At 40.9% G+C, this 17,624-nt stretch overlaps 1 pseudogene; it reads left to right on the forward strand.

Moving 5' to 3' along the window:
* Positions 1–13,189: 13,189 nt before the first annotated feature.
* LOC120105413 lies at positions 13,190–13,287 on the forward strand (annotated as a pseudogene).
* The last annotated feature ends 4,337 nt before the right edge of the window (positions 13,288–17,624 follow it).

Below are 17,624 nucleotides of genomic sequence, written 5' to 3' on the forward strand. Positions count from 1 at the left end.
TAAAACAAGCAACCAATTGATGATTCAAAAAACTAATATCTTAATTAAAGATAATGAAAAACTAACCAAGAAAATTTCAGAACTTAAAAATGATAAACAAACAATAAGAGATAATCTCACAAAAGACTTAAACATTCTAAAAATAGAAAAATAAAAGCTAACAAAAGAACTTGAAAAATACAAACCTTTTGTTGAAAAGTTTACATATAGTTCTAAAAAATTGGAAATGATACTTAACAATCAACGAGCTGTGTTTAATAGAGCTGGTTTAGGGTATAAACCTAAGAATAAGCAAAAGCTCCTTAGTAACTCTTTTGTGAAAGCAGGAGAAAGTAAAATTAAGAATATAACCTATTTTTGCTATGGAAAAGTAGGACATAAAGTTAATGTGTGTGACCATAGGAAAGAAAAAGCTAAAAAGAAAATTAAAAAGATTTGGGTTCCAAAAGAAACCAACATTACTAACCACGAAGGACCCAAGAAAACTTGGATACCTAAAATTGTATGATTTCCTTATGTAGGAGTGTCTTGCAGCCAAGGTCGACAAAAACTGTTGGTACTTGGATAGTGGCTGCTCAAGACACATGACAGATGACAAAGAGCAATTCTTTATCCTTGAGCCTAAAAAGGGAGGTGCAGTGACATTTGAAGACAATAACCAAGGTCACATCGTTGGTATAGGTAAAGTACAAAGCACCTCCTCAACCTTTGTTGATAATGTACGATTTGTAGATGGTCTTAAGCATAACTTACTTAGCATAAGTCAATTATGTAATAGGGGTTTTGATGTTTTGTTTAAGCCAACCCTATGCATCATAACCAACTCAATTGACAATAGCCTAGTATTCAAAGGAATAAGACGTGGAAATGTCTACGTAGTAGATCTTGAAGATCTTGCCAAAAATAACCCTTACTTAGTAGCTAGTGATACTAAGGTTAATGATATAAGTTGGCTATGGCACCGGAAGTTAGGTCATGCAAGTATGGATACAATATCAAAACTGTTGGAAACCCGCCCATGCCGCTGATATTTCAAAAAAATCAGATGGCAGCGGAAGAGGCATGTGCGGGATCGACGTTCATCGCATGAACGTTGTTTCATGAACCGTTCGTAGTTAGATAAGGATTAAAAACTTTTAAACTAATTTGAAGATCAGATCTTCACCTTGTGCGGATAGATGATCACCGCAAATCTGAGTTCGTGGTTTTAGGAAGAGGGTTCGCTTGAAGCCGTTCAAGTGTCCGGCCTCTACGGGTATCCACACGAAGCAGAGATCCGATCAAAGTTCTCTAGTCTTCCTGGCGTGCTAGCTCCCTTGCAAAGACTTCTTTTGATGGTTGATTTCCTCTCTTTCAATCAACCCTTGATTGTGCTTGAGAGGAGGAAGAAGGAGGAGGGATCTTGAAGAAGAACCAAAGCCCTCACTGCAGCCTTTCTTTTCCCTGCGTTGGATGAAGGAAGGGAAGGGGAGGAGGCCGCCAAGGCTTCTTCTTCTTTTCTTCTTGCTTGCGGATGAAACAAGGAGAGGGGAGAGGGTGGCAATGGCACAAGAGGGAGAGGGTTTCAATCAATTAGGGCGTCAGCCCCCTTGCCCTCTTTTATAGCCATCTAGGGCTCCTACAAGTTAGGAGCCCTTGATGTATTACCAAGAGGGGCGCCGGCCCCTCTTGTTGCCGCACCAAGGGATCAAAGGAGGAGGGGCGTGAGCCCCTCCTTCATGGTTGCCCTAATCCTTATTAAGTAAGGATTGGGATGCCCTAATGTGGTCAAGCCCTAATCCAATTAGGCTTAGCCCAAGGATGAACCAATTTGGATCCAATCTAGGTAAGTCCTAATCCAATTAGAACTTAAATCAATTTTGACTCAATTGAACTCTTCAATCCTAATCCAATTAGGAGTCTTATTGATTCATTAGATTAATAATTAATTGTGACTTAAGAAATCCTAATCCAAATTAGGACATATTTAATTTTAGTCCTAATCCAATTAGGACTCAATTTGAATCCGAAGTCCTAATCTGATTAGGACTCTAGGAATCCTACTCCAAGTAGGAATCCGATTTTAACTCCTAATCTCATTAGGATTGTAGGAATCCTATTCCAAGTAGGAATTCCAGTCGTACTCCAACTAGGATTTCCAGTCCTAATCCAATTAGGACTCTAGGAATCCTACTCTAAGTAGGATTTGTGTTTTAAGTCCAATTAATCAATTCCCATTGTTCCTTTTTCAACTTATTATCAATCGAATTGATTACTTGTGATTCATAATCACTTTTCAACCATCGAATCGGTCAATACTTCTAGTGTGTGTGACCCCATAGGTTCTATTCTGACTGGTAGTGAGATATATTGCGATCTCTATCACAATATCATTGAAAACTTCTTTCAATGGGTTGGAACGATTCCAACTCAACTCATTAGGGTTTATCGATCATCAAGATAATCCCTATGAGTCCCACCATCCACCAGTGACACCTAGCAGCATGTAGTGGCTACCCAGCAGAATAGAATGGTGAACCTCTAGGTGCAGTTATCATGTGATACAGTCCTACTATCGTGGATCCCTACAGGACGGAGGTCATGGACAACTCGTCAAACCCCATCGTCTGTCATATGTGAAGATTTATTCGACTTAAGTTCGAGAGTGGAAAACTCATTCTCCACTGTGCATACTGCCTCGGCTGAGGTCTTACGAACTCAGTCTTATAAATCACATAGGATCTCTCCTTATCTATCAAGGTCGATAGATTCCTTATAGGTGCATACCCTACTCCTACAGTGAACTTACTGCAGCCAATCTACACTGTATGGACCCATATGGCTAGAGACCATGTATGTGTGCAGTCAAACTACAATAACCTCACTGTGAGTAGCCGAAGCACCGTAGGTCAAAGGACCAGTCACACTACTGCAACATCAAGCAAGTCACTGACGAGTGGATAGACATCCAAGTGACTTCTTGTATTGGTCACGCTCAGTACCCTTGTTCTTAACAAGCACCTGCACTATTACTTCAGTGTCGCTACACTGTGGACTCGAGTCTCGTCCATCCATAAAGAAAGTAATATGTGCAGTGATCTCATCGGATCGATCACCGTCCTCGTGATGATCCATCGATCAGGAGCGTTTAGAAATTAATCACTAATGATACATGGCTCAAATTATCAACTCTTGAGAATATGCATCATCATCTTATTAATTCCTTGGACGATTCATAGACACAATAATAATATGAATGAAAAAGATGCCTTTCATTTATTCAATAATAATAAAGTCAAGTACAAATTATGTCCTAGAATTAATAATGTGTCAGCCAAAATTGGCTTCTAGGGCATACATCTAACAATCTCCCACTTGCACTAAAGCCAATCAGTCATATATCTTAGTCCCATCTTCTCAAGGTGGGCTTCAGTCTTTTGCTGACTTAGCTGTTTAGTGAACGGGTCTGCCACGTTATCCGCGGAGTCTACTCTCTGCACTTCGACATACTTCTTCTCAACATAGTCGCGTATGAGATGGAAGCGCCGCTCTATATACTTGGACTTCTGATGAGACCTTGGCTCCTTAGCAAGAGCTATGGCGCCATTATTATCGCAGTAGAGTGTTATGGCATCTGATGACATTACATCCAATTCCGCAATGAATTTCTTGAACCAGAAGCCTTCCTTAGCAGCTTCAGAGGCGGCGATGTATTCAGCTTCCATAGTAGAATCAGCAATGATCGGTTGTTTAGAACTCTTTCAATTCACCGTACCACCATTGCACAAGAACACATATCCAGATGTTGACTTTCTATCATCGACGTCAGTCATGAAGTCTGAATCTGTGTACCCTTCTACCTTTAACTCTGATGATCCTCCAAAGACTAAGAATAAATCTTTAGTTCTTCTCAAGTACTTAAGAATATTCTTCACAGCTATCCAGTGTTCTTCACCTGGATTCGACTGATATCTGCTTGTGACACTCACAGCAAGAGCTATATCAGGTCGTGTACATAGCATGGCATACATGAGGCTCCCTATTGCCGATGCATAAGGGATCTTGCTTATGCGTTGAATCTCTTCAGATGTGTTGGGCACATCTTTTTGAAGAGATGAATTCCATGTCTTAGGGGTAAGAGACCCCTTTTAGAGTTTTCCATGCTGAACCTTTTCAGCGCTTCCTCTATGTACATCTTCTGTGATAGGCCAAGCATCCTTTTAGATCTATCTCTATAGACCTTTATTCCCAAAATATAGGATGCTTCCCCAAGGTCTTTTATGGAGAATTCTTTTGACAACCAGACCTTGACCGAGGTTAGCATGGGAATATCATTCCCTATCAGAAGGATGTCGTCCACGTACAGTACGAGAAATACGACAGCGCTCCCACTAACCTTTTTGTAAACACACGGTTCCTCTTCGTTTTTGATGAAATCAAACGTTTTGATTGCGTCATCGAAACGAGTGTTCCAACTCCGTGATGCTTGCTTTAGTCCATAGAAGGACCTTTGCAGCTTGCAGACCTTGTGATCTCCATCACTGGTAGTGAAACCCAAAGGCTGTTCCATATAGATATCTTCATCAAGATATCCGTTCAGGAAAGCAGTTTTCACATCCATCTGCCAGATTTCAGAATCATGAAATGCTGCAATGGCAAGCAATGTTCGGATGGATTTTAGCATGGCTACAGGTGAAAAGGTCTCCTGATAGTCAATGCCTTCGCGCTGACTATACCCTTTCGCCACAAGCCTTGCCTTATAGGTCTCTACCTCTCCATCCGAACCTATTTTCCTTTTGTAGATTCATTTGCATCCAATAGGTACAATACCTTCTGGTGGGTCTACTAAGGTCCAGACTTGGTTGGAATGCATGGAGTCTAACTCTGACTTCATGGCTTCCAGCCATTTCTCGGAATCGATATCAGATATCGCCTCGTCGTAGGTTTTGGAATCTTGTGTATGATCCCTATCTCCCACTAGGAACATTTCCTCGGTATCCTCTTCTAGTATACCTAAGTATCTATCGGGAGGATGGAAAACCCTACTAGATCTACGAGGTGGTTGAGGGATGGTGCGAAAATAAAATTGTTCTCCCAAGTGCAGGAGAATCGCACAAGTAGTAAATTCTCGGGAGTCCGAGGTCGAATCCTCAGGGAACGAAATATATGTGAGATTATTTAGTATAATTTTAGATTAATCAATTCAATAAATTTGTGGATTAAAATGATGCTTTGATTTTCAGAAATTAAATGCAAAGAATAATAAACAAAATTCAATGAAATAAAGATGGTAGGGATCTGGAATCCCCCTTGATGATATTGCATCCAAGGAATAAACTCTATGGTTCTTGATTAAAGATTAGTGGTAGGATAGATCTAATCATGGTATATGTTTCATGAACATATGAACTCAATTTCTAAGCATTCGTCGTGCTTTCTACGTCTACGACGAATCAAATACTAAAGCAATCCATATATCAATAATCATAATCCATTTAAGAACTATCTACGAAATAACTATGCATGGATCAAAAACATATTAATAAATATAAACCATTGAAAGCAAAATTTAGAGTTTACTTCAAAGAGCAATACATCAAAGGTTCATCCTTCTCCCTCCCTAAGAAATTAGCCGGCCATAAACATAAAAGGAACTCCCCTGTTCCTCTTCCTCTTTTTTTTTTCCTTTTTATTTTCGGAAACAGGGGCTCCCCTGTTTCTCTCTTTCTCTGTTTTTTTTCTTTGTTTTCAAATGAGAGCTCTTCCCTTCACAGCCGAGAGGGCCCTCCTTATATAGATCCCCCCGAGCCCTAATGATAACGCTGGATTCCCTGATCGCACGTGGAGAGGAGAGGGCACGGACGGCTGGGATTTTGCTGGGACTCGGATGGACGCGGAAGCGAAAGACGCGGACGGGTGAAGCTTGAAACCATCACAGACGGCTAGGACGCGTGGAGCGCAGATGGATCGGAAGCTTGGGCTCTCTCAATCGCCAACGGATGCTTGGATGCGGGATCTTCGGTCGCTGTGGAGCTTGGGATGCGAACGGATGAACTCGGACGCGAAAGAAGCGGACGGAAGCTGAGATTGGGAATGGATGCTGGCCCGCGGACGCCGTGGAAGATCTGGGGATGCTGGAAGGCTTCACAGATCCGATTCGGAAGCATGGGATGCGGAGGATTGATGCTAGGATTCGGATGATGTTCGCGGGATGATGAGCTGCACTCGGACGAACGTGGCATGCTGGGATGAAGTCGGGAATCAGGGAGATCTGATCGTGAATTCCGCGGGCTGGGAGGTTGATCATGAACAGTTGATCGCAGCTGGTAACATGCGGATGAAGTGGGATCTTTGCTGGCTCTTGGCTGAACACGTGGATGCTGGGAGCTGATCACATGGACACGGGATGAGGAGTCGCACGCTGGGAGAAGCTTCATGGGCAAATCGCTGAGAAGAGGTGGATGGCTGAGAGCTGATCACACGCGCTGGGGCGCGGTGGAATCGCCACGGACGGCCGGATGTTGGACTCGGGACGCTGAATGCTTCGTGGACGCACGAGAGAAACACTTGATCGCAGGTTCCAAGAGCTGGGAGAAAGGCTGATCGCGGCATGATTTGATCACGGATCCTGAGACGCGGACGGGTCTTGAGAGGGCTGATGTGGCTCACGGACACGGCAAGGATGCTGAAGTGCTTATGAACGGCTGAATCTGGGCTCTGTTCTGCAGCTGGGAAGAGATGAATTTATATAATGATAAAAATTATAATAAGTGCTAAGGGTAAAATATTTAATCATGTAAATGTTAACACCTATTATTTTCATTATTTTGCTAGCATTAGGCTAAGTTAATTGGTACTTAGATCGCACTTTTGTGCTCTCATCACACCCCCCAACTAGCTTATTGCTAGTCTCTAGCAATTAACGAGCAGATAATAAAATGAGAGTGCAAAAGGTGTTGGTTGATCCTTTGATGTTTTATTAGAACTAATTGCATAAAATTAAGATAAATACTCACTTTCGTAGGAATCACGATTGCACTTAGCACGTGCAACAAGCCGTTAAACCCCTAGGTTACCCTAGTGGACGAGTGTTGTCTCGTGAGGGTTTTCAGGGATGCTACCCACAAACATTATGAATGATATGACATGAGATTCTAATAGAAATATGAAATAAATCTTAAGCTAATACACATGTAATTAATTGATATATATTTTCAAGCATGGCAACTGTCAAGGCAAGGAAATATAAAAGTGTAGTGTGCATCAAACCGCATGACTTTCTCAGAGTACTAATATCTCCACCACAACAGAGCACCGCCTGAGTTTTAGGTGCACTACTCAAGTCCACAAATGTTTTCTACACTTTATTAGAATCTGATCCATCAAATTTTCAGAATATCACATGTTGTCTAAATTTGTCAAGAATGGTTCGCATGTAAAGAAAGAGCTATCAATCTCAACTAAACAACCCGGGTACACAGAGGTCCAATACAATGGAGTCAAACCAGCCATTACCACATGTCACTAGGTTCAGCCTAACTAACTCATTCATGCTTATTTTTATTTCATTTCATATAATATATATATAAATTTTTTTTCAATACACATGACAACTACAGCTATCCAACCCCATTAGGCTCTAGTAAGGTCCATATAGCGAGCTTTCAGTCAATGACCCCCGATCCAGTTGGCTCAAGACATTAGGTGAAACACCCCTCGGACTTAATTACTCGAACCAGACTACGCCACGAGGCCAGACTTGTCATCATAAGTTTTTTTTTTTGAATAATAATTATGCAAGAAAAGAAATGGTAGACTGAACCATATAAATATTTTTATTATATATGTGACTGCATCGTGACTATAGGTCAACCAAAGTCGGATCATAAGGCACCTAAGTAATCTAGTCGGGATATTCAGCCTCTATCTTTATGTGAAAACCAAATCCTGAACCTTTGGTACGAACAAGGATACTCATACTTCTTTTATGGATAAGGCTAACAAAAATGCAGTTAACAAATATGAACTCCTGAGGCCTTCCTATTATCATTAAGTACACGTGTGGGGATCTAATAATAGGTCTCTGATCAGTCATAGTATGCATGTGTTCCTTGCCTTAATAGTTGTACACACTCAATATGAAAACACATGTGCATTTGCTCAAAAAAGAAAGTAATAGAATAAATCAAATGCAAAAACAAGTTTTTTTTTTTTTTTTTTTTGATCAAAATATTTTTCTCCCTCCAACTTAAACATTGCATTGTCCTCAATGTAAAAAAATGCAAGAAAACTATATATGAGAGACAATAGAGAAAATAATAGAGAGAAGAAGAATACCTTGAGCTATTGATTTTCAGAAAAGAAGACCTACAAAATAAGAAGAAAACTAGAAATAAAAGAAAAAAATTGAATTCTAACTAATATACACATACCTTGGCCGTCATGCTCAGTCATAAGAAGGCTCCTCCAAGGAAAAGGAGTCCTCTTCATCTGCAAAATTCTCCAGAAAAGGTTTTAATCTTTGTCCATTTACCTTAAAAATTGTGCCATCCTGTGGATTCTCAATTTCAACTGCCCCGTATGGAAAAACAGTTTTTACAATGAAAGGACCTGTCCATCTTGATCGTAACTTTTCAGGAAACAGATGTAAGCGAGAGTCATACAAAAGAACTTTTTGTGCAGGTTCAAAAGATTTTCTTAGAATTGATTTATCATGCCTAATTTTCATTCGTTCTTTACAAAGTCTAGCATTGTCATACGCATCCCGACGAATTTCATTCAACTCACTTAATTGTAATTTTCGAATTAAACCAGCATCTGACAATTCAAAGTTCAATTTTCTAATGGCCCAATATGATTTATGCTCTAATTCAACAGGTAGATGACATGCTTTTCCATAGACTACCGATACGGGGACATACCAAGAATAGTTTTATAAGCAGTACGGTAAGCCCACAATACATCAGAAAGTTTTAAAGACCAGTCTTTGCGTGATGGATTCACCGTTTTCTCTAAAATTCGTTTAATCTTTCGATTGGCTAGCTCTACTTGGCCACTAGTCTGCGGGTGATAAGGAGTTGCAATTCTATGAGTGATACCGTACTTTCATAATAGGATCTCAAAAGGCTTATTACAGAAATGTTTTCCCCCATCACTAATTATAACCTTGGGCATCCCAAACCGTGAAAAAATATTTTCTTTAAGAAATTTCAAAACAGGTTTGTGATCATTAGTTCTACAGGCAACAGCTTCTACCCATTTTGACACATACTCAACACCAACTAAAATATACTCATATCCAAAAGACGGTGAAAATGGGCCCATAAAATCGATGCCCCACATGTCAAAAATTTCAATAGCAGTAATGGGCTGAAGAGGCATCATTTGCCTACGAGTTATACTTCCAACACGTTGACATGGGTCACATGTCCTACAGAACTCGTGGGCATCTTTAAATATTGTAGGCCAATAAAAACCACATTGTAACACCTTAGCTGCCGTCTTCTTAGATGCAAAGTGTCCTCCGCAAGCACTGGCATGACAAAAAGAGAGTACACTTTGTATCTCATGATCCGGTATGCATCTTCTAAAGATTTGATCATTGCAATACTTGAACAAATGGGGGGCATCATAATAATAACTCCTTACTTCACGCAAGAAATTATTCTTATCATTCGATCCCCAATGCTCCGACATCCGGTTCGTGACAAGAAAGTTTACAATATCAGCATACCATGGCATAGTAGAAAGTGCAAACAATTGCTCTTCAGGGAACGAGTCCTTGATGGGCAACTGTGGCACCAAATCATGAACAACTAGCCGTGATAGATGGTCAGCAACCACATTTTCTACTCCCTTTTTATCTTTGATTGTGATGTCAAATTCTTGAAGTAGAAGTATCCAGCGTATTAAGCGTGGTTTGGCATCTTTCTTATCCAATAAATATTTTAGCGCTGCATGATCTGTAAAGATAACAATAGGAGCACCAAGGATATAAGAGCGAAATTTGTCTAATGCAAATACTACTGCAAGCAATTCCTTCTCGGTGGTGGTGTAATTCATTTGAGCATCATTTAAGGTTTTGCTTGCATAGTAGATGACATATGGCTTATTATCCTTGTGTTGTCCTAGAACAGCTCCTATCACATAGTCACTAGCATCGCACATGATCTCAAAAGGTAATGACCAATCAGGTGGTCGCACGATGGATGCAGTGCTAAGCATAGACTTCAGCTTTTCAAATGCATCTTGACAGGTTTCGGTCCAATCGAACGGTGTATCAAGGGATAAGAGGTTACATAATGGTCGAGCTATGACACTAAAGTCCTTGATGAACCTCCTATAAAATCCTGCGTGACCCAAAAATGATCTAACATCTCTAACCGTCTTGGGTGCAGGTAGCTTGGCGATTAAGTCAATCTTAGCTCTATCAACTTCCATGCCCTTCGATGAAACAATATGTCCTAGGACAATTCCCTTTGGCACCATGAAGTGGCATTTCTCCCAATTCAGTATCAAATTCTTTTCCATGCATCGAGCTAAGACTGCTTGTAAATGTGACAGGCAATCATCAAATGAATCGCCAAAAATAGAGAAATCATCCATAAACACTTCTAAAAATTTCTCGTTTATTTCTTCAAAAATACTGAGCATGCATCTTTGGAATGTTGCAGGTGCATTACACAACCCGAATGGCATCCGACGGAAAGCGAATGTGCCAAAAGGACAAGTGAAGGTAGTCTTCTCTTGATCCTCAGGTGAAATTTCGATTTGGTAGTACCCGGAATAGCCATCAAGAAAATAATAGAATTTGTGTCCTGCAACTCTTTCCAAAACATGGTCTAGGAAGGGTAGGGGAAAGTGATCTTTCCTAGTGACCAAATTCAATTTTCGGTAGTCAACACACATGCGCCAACTCGTTGAAACACGAGTTGGAACTAGTTCACCCTGCTCATTTTTGACTACCGTCAGACCTGCTTTTTTGGGCACGACTTGAGTAGGACTTACCCACTTGCTATCGGAAATTGGGTAAATCATACCCACGTCAAGCAACTTGAGGACTTCTGCTTTAACCACATCTCTCATCGTAGGATTCAACCTGCGTTGCATTTGCCTTGTGGTTTTGGCATTGTCCTCCAAATATATCCGTTGCGTGCAAATTAAAGGGCTAATCCCCTTCAAGTCGGCAATAGACCATCCTAAAGCTCCCTTATATTTCGTTAGAACACCAAGTAATTTTCTTTCTTGGGCATGATCCAGATCAGATGAGATGATTATAGGAAATGTGTCCTCGGATCCAAGAAAGGCATACTTGAGTTCCTTCGGTAAAGGTTTCAACTCGAGCTTAGGTGTTTGTTCATGGGATGGTACTATCTTTGCTTTTAGAGGTGGCAACTGTTCAAATTCCTCTATTCTCGGTCTCCACCCATTGACCATCATGACATCCGAGTTATCTAAAATAGGTGGGACCATATCATCAGCGGTACCTTCAGAACACCAATCTATCAAACCATTGTCGGCCGATTCAGTAAATGTTTCTTTTAACAAATATTCTTCCGCAATGGTTTCAACCCATTCAACTTCTTTACTTTCTTCATGATCACTGGGTTGTTTGCCTATACTAAAGACGTTCAGTTCCAAGGTCATATTGCCAAAAGAAAGCTTCATGACACCATTCCTACAATTGATCAATGCATTAGAAGTTGCAAGGAATGGACGTCCTAAGATGACCGAAATCTGAGATGGTGAATTGGAAGCCGGATGTGTGTCCAGTACGATAAAGTCAACAGGAAAATAGAACTTGTCTACTTGGACCAACACATCTTCAATAATCCCTCTAGGAACCTTCACTGACCTGTCAGCTAATTGTAAGGTCACAGTTGTTGGCTTCAACTCACCCAAACCGAGTTGCTCATATACCGTATATGGCAACAAATTCACACTCGCTCCTAAATCTAACAATGCTCGCTCAATCCTAAAATTGCCAATGATGCACGAGATAGTTGGGCAACCTGGATCCTTATATTTAGGGAGAATGTTATGCTGTAAAATTGCACTTACCTTTTCAGCCAAAAATGCCTTCTTCTTGACATTTAAATGACGCTTGACAGTGCACAAATCTTTTAAAAATTTTGCATAGGAGGGCACTTGTTTGATTGTATCAAGAAGAGGTACATTGATTTTTACTTGCTTAAAAAGCTCAAGAATTTCAGAGTTTGGTTCAAGCTTTTGCAAGGGCTTTAATCTTTGTGGAAATGGTGCAGGAAAAGGACATTCAATTTTTTTAGTAGATGTTGGTGCTTCAGTTTCTTCATTATCCTTTTCTTTTGTCTTTAAAGGGTCAGAATCAGGTATGGCTTGAGTTTGTTCTGGGACTGGTCGGTCAATAATCTTTCCACTTCGCAAAGTTATTATACTCTTCGCTTGTTCTTTATGCAAAGTTGAAGATGATGCATTGCTACCGCCGTAGACTTGAGGGTTAGGTTGTGGTTGAGCTGGTAGCTTACCCTTCTCTTGAGCACTTAAAACAGTGGTCAGCGTTGTCAGTTGATTTCTTAATTCATCATTGATTTTGGCTTGACCTTGCATGAAAGATTGCAAAGTTTCTTCGAGACTGGATTTTTGAGGGGGTGGGTGTGCATAATGAGGTTGCGGAGGTGGAGGAGTTGGGTTATATACTTGTTGAGGTTGGTCATTCCTCCACCTGAAATTTGGATGGTTCTTCCATCCAGGGTTGTAAGTACCCGAAAAAGGATTATTGAAAGATTTTTGATAGGTATTCATAACATTGGCCTGATCGTGCAAGACTTCCTTGAATGCGGGTATTGTGGGGCAATCAGTGATGAGATGGCCAGGCATCTCGCAAATCCTACAACACTCGCTGTTATGTTCTTCGGTCTTGACGGGTTCAATCCTTCTAAGTTCAATTTCCTCTACCTTCCTAGTAAGGGCTGCCATTTTAGCTTGAATATCATCCTGAGTATTAAGGTTGTAAAGGCCCCCGTGTGGAATGCTAGTAGGCTTAGGCAAAGGTTTATTCACTCTATCCCCTGTATCCCATAATTGTGCAGTCTCTGCGAGAGAGTCTAAATAGTCCCATGCCTCATCGGGTTGCTTTTCCAAAAATAGACCATTGCACATAGTCTCTATAAATTGTTTTAACTGTGGAGACAATCCTTCGTAAAAGAAACTAATGGTTCTCCATGTTTCAAACCTATGATGAGGACAAGAGAGAAGCAAATCTTTAAATCTCTCCCAGCATTCATAAAATGTTTCATGGTCTTTTTGTTGGAAATTACTAATGTGCCTTTTCAAAAAGTTAGTCCTTTGTGCGGGAAAGAATTTTTTCAAGAATTCTCTTTGCATGTCATGCCATGTTCCTAGCGATCTAGGTCTCAAGGAGTTCAGCCATGTTTTGGCTTTATTCTTTAAAGAAAAAGGAAACAAGGTCAATTTAAGGACATCTTCCGATACATTTGGCACTCTAAATGTGATACTAATTTCCTCAAAATTCTTAAGGTGAAGATAAGGGTTCTCGGATTCCATTCCATGATACTTTGGCAGCAATTGAATTACTCTTGGTTTGATTTCAAAGTGTCCTACATTTTCAGGAATAATCATGCATGAAGGTTGACTAGTCCTAGTGGGATGTAAGTATTGTCGAAGTGTCATAACTGGGGGTCTACCTTCATTACCATGGTGACTTCCTACATCATCATCAGCCATCTCACCAGATCTGAGATTTTGCGAAAAAGTTTCAATAATGTGATCTAAGGAATTGTCAAAAGGTTGTCGACTCAGACGTCCAGTGTTGTCCCTATTCCAACCTAGCATACAAAATTTCAGAGTTTATTTATTTGTTTGTTTTTTTTTTTATTTTTTTGTTTTTAATGATTATCCTTGATCTTTTCTTAAAGTTCTTATCAATTTTCAAGTAGCAACAAGGGTTAATGAGATATGATGATAATAAAATTCTGATTCTAAACAAAAAAATTAAATACAGAAAATTCAAAGCAGACAGCAGCAAAGTTTATATTAATTTAATGATCGTAAAATGTATCATAATATCAATCAGACCGTTCAGATGAAAGAAACATGTGTCCTACAGCAGCCGACGAAATTTGAGTGCAATCAGACGGTGGATTACTCAGATATCAGAGTTTGATGCAGACTGTGCAGGGAATAAAAAAAAACAGCAATAAATTTTTTTTTTCTCAGTTTTAGTTTTACTATAATGTTCAATCTAACTGATAGGGTACTAATTAAATCTAAAACTATACTAATAACTAAGCCGTTCCCCGGCAACGGCGCCAAAAACTTGGTGCAAAAATAAAATTGTTCTCCCAAGTGCAGGAGAATCGCACAAGTAGTAAATTCTCGGGAGTCCGAGGTCGAATCCTCAGGGAACGAAATATATGTGAGATTATTTAGTATAATTTTAGATTAATCAATTCAATAAATTTGTGGATTAAAATGATGCTTTGATTTTCAGAAATTAAATGCAAAGAATAATAAACAAAATTCAATGAAATAAAGATGGTAGGGATCTGGAATCCCCCTTGATGATATTGCATCCAAGGAATAAACCCTATGGTTCTTGATTAAAGATTAGTGGTAGGATAGATCTAATCATGGTATATGTTTCATGAACATATGAACTCAATTTCTAAGCATTCGTCGTGCTTTCTACGTCTACGACGAATCAAATACTAAAGCAATCCATATATCAATAATCATAATCCATTTAAGAACTATCTACGAAATAACTATGCATGGATCAAAAACATATTAATAAATATAAACCATTGAAAGCAAAAGTTTAGAGTTTACTTCAAAGAGCAATACATCAAAGGTTCATCCTTCTCCCTCCCTAAGAAATTAGCCGGCCATAAACATAAAAGGAACTCCCCTGTTCCTCTTCCTCTTTTTTTTTTCCTTTTTATTTTCGGAAACAGGGGCTCCCCTGTTTCTCTCTTTCTCTGTTTTTTTTCTTTGTTTTCAAATGAGAGCTCTTCCCTTCACAGCCGAGAGGGCCCTCCTTATATAGATCCCCCCGAGCCCTAATGATAACGCTGGATTCCCTGATCGCACGTGGAGAGGAGAGGGCACGGACGGCTGGGATTTTGCTGGGACTCGGATGGACGCGGAAGCGAAAGACGCGGACGGGTGAAGCTTGAAACCATCACAGACGGCTAGGACGCGTGGAGCGCAGATGGATCGGAAGCTTGGGCTCTCTCAATCGCCAACGGATGCTTGGATGCGGGATCTTCGGTCGCTGTGGAGCTTGGGATGCGAACGGATGAACTCGGACGCGAAAGAAGCGGACGGAAGCTGAGATTGGGAATGGATGCTGGCCCGCGGACGCCGTGGAAGATCTGGGGATGCTGGAAGGCTTCACAGATCCGATTCGGAAGCATGGGATGCGGAGGATTGATGCTAGGATTCGGATGATGTTTGCGGGATGATGAGCTGCACTCGGACGAACGTGGCATGCTGGGATAAAGTCGGGAATCAGGGAGATCTGATCGTGAATTCCGCGGGCTGGGAGGTTGATCATGAACAGTTGATCGCAGCTGGTAACATGCGGATGAAGCGGGATCTTTGCTGGCTCTTGGCTGAACACGTGGACGCTGGGAGCTGATCACATGGACACGGGATGAGGAGTCGCACGCTGGGAGAAGCTTCATGGGCAAATCGCTGAGAAGAGGTGGATGGCTGAGAGCTGATCACACGCGCTGGGGCGCGGTGGAATCGCCACGGACGGCCGGATGTTGGACTCGGGATGCTGAATGCTTCGTGGACGCACGAGAGAAACACTTGATCGCAGGTTCCAAGAGCTGGGAGAAAGGCTGATCGCGGCATGATTTGATCACGGATCCTGAGACGCGGACGGGTCTTGAGAGGGCTGATGTGGCTCACAGACACGACAAGGATGCTGAAGTGCTTATGAACGGCTGAATCTGGGCTCTGTTCTGCAGCTGGGAAGAGATGAATTTATATAATGATAAAAATTATAATAAGTGCTAAGGGTAAAATATTTAATCATGTAAATGTTAACACCTATTATTTTCATTATTTTGCTAGCATTAGGCTAAGTTAATTGGTACTTAGATCGCACTTTTATGCTCTCATCAAGGGACATCGTGTACTGGCTCTGTATTAATGGGTTCGATAGGATCCATGACTCGTTGCTTTTCAGAGACTTTCTCTTCAAGCTCAATTTTCCTCCCACTGCCTCTGTCAAGGATAAACTGATTTTCCAAGAAGATGGCATGACGGCTCACAAACACATTGTGATCCTCTGAGATGCAAAAATTGTATCCTAATGACTCTTTAGGATATCCTATAAAACAAGCACTTATGGTCCTAGCCTCTAGTTTGTCCGCCTGTAGTCTTTTGACGTGGGCCGGACATCCCCAAATCTTGAGATGACCAAGACTTGGTTTCTTACCATGCCATATCTCATACGGTGTGGTAGGAACGGATTTAGAGGGAACTCTATTCAGTAGATATACTGCGGTAAGTAAGGCATCTCCCCAAAGAAACATAGGTAAATCAGTGAAGCTCATCATGGACCTGACCATATCCAATAGGGTCCGATTCCTCCTCTCTGACACCCCGTTGAGTTGAGGTGTACCCGGAGGTGTCCACTGTGAGACTATGCCGTTTTTCTTGAGATAGTCCCGGAATTTTCCACTAAGGTATTCTCCTCCTCGATCTGATCGAAGAGCCTTAAGAGGTTTTCCAGTTTGTTTTTCTACTTCATTCTTGAACTCTTTGAACTTTTCAAAAGATTCAGACTTGTGTCTCATAAGATACATATACCCATACCGTGAATAATCATCGGTAAAGGTAATGAAGTATGAATAACGTTCCCTGGCTGGCACATCGAATGGGCCACATACATCTGTATGTACTAGGGTAAGTATTTCAGTGGTCCTCTCCCCATGTCCTACAAAGGGCCATCTAGCCATTTTTTCTTGAAGACAGGACTCGCAAACTGGATATGACTCGGAAGTCAATGAGCCGAAAAGCCCATCTTTATCCATTTTGTTCATCCTATCCTCTCCAATATGGCCAAGTCTGAGGTGCCACAAATATTTTTGGTTTATCCCATCCCTAGATCTCTTGGATCCTTTGGCACTCACTTCTTGCTCGGTAACATTCACAGATACATCCATATGTAAATGATAGAGACTGTCAATCATAAAACCACGTGCAACTATTTTATTTCTGAAATAAATAGAACAGCAGTCTTTGTCAAAAGTAACAACATGACCTTCCTGTGCTTGACATGAAACAGAAATCAAATTTCTGCTAGCAACAGGTACATAATAGCAGTCTCTAAGCAATAAACTAAAACCAGACGGTAGTCGCAGATGGTAGGTGCCCACAGCCACAGCAGCAACTTTTGTCCCGTTGCCAACCCGAAGGGTTACCGCACCTTCCGCCAGCCTTCTACTTTCCTTTAGACCCTGCATGGTAGTGCACAAATGAGCACTAGAACCAGAATCTATAACCCAACTAGAAGTAGAAGAAACCGTTAGATTAGTTTCAATTATGAGCAAGTCTATACCTTCTGAAGGTGTGTCACCTTTCTTGTTCTTCAGGCTCTCGAGGTATGAAGGACAGTTTTTCTTCCAGTG

The sequence above is a fragment of the Phoenix dactylifera genome, unplaced genomic scaffold, assembly GCF_009389715.1.
Source record: "Phoenix dactylifera cultivar Barhee BC4 unplaced genomic scaffold, palm_55x_up_171113_PBpolish2nd_filt_p 000278F, whole genome shotgun sequence".
NCBI lineage: Eukaryota > Viridiplantae > Streptophyta > Magnoliopsida > Arecales > Arecaceae > Phoenix > Phoenix dactylifera.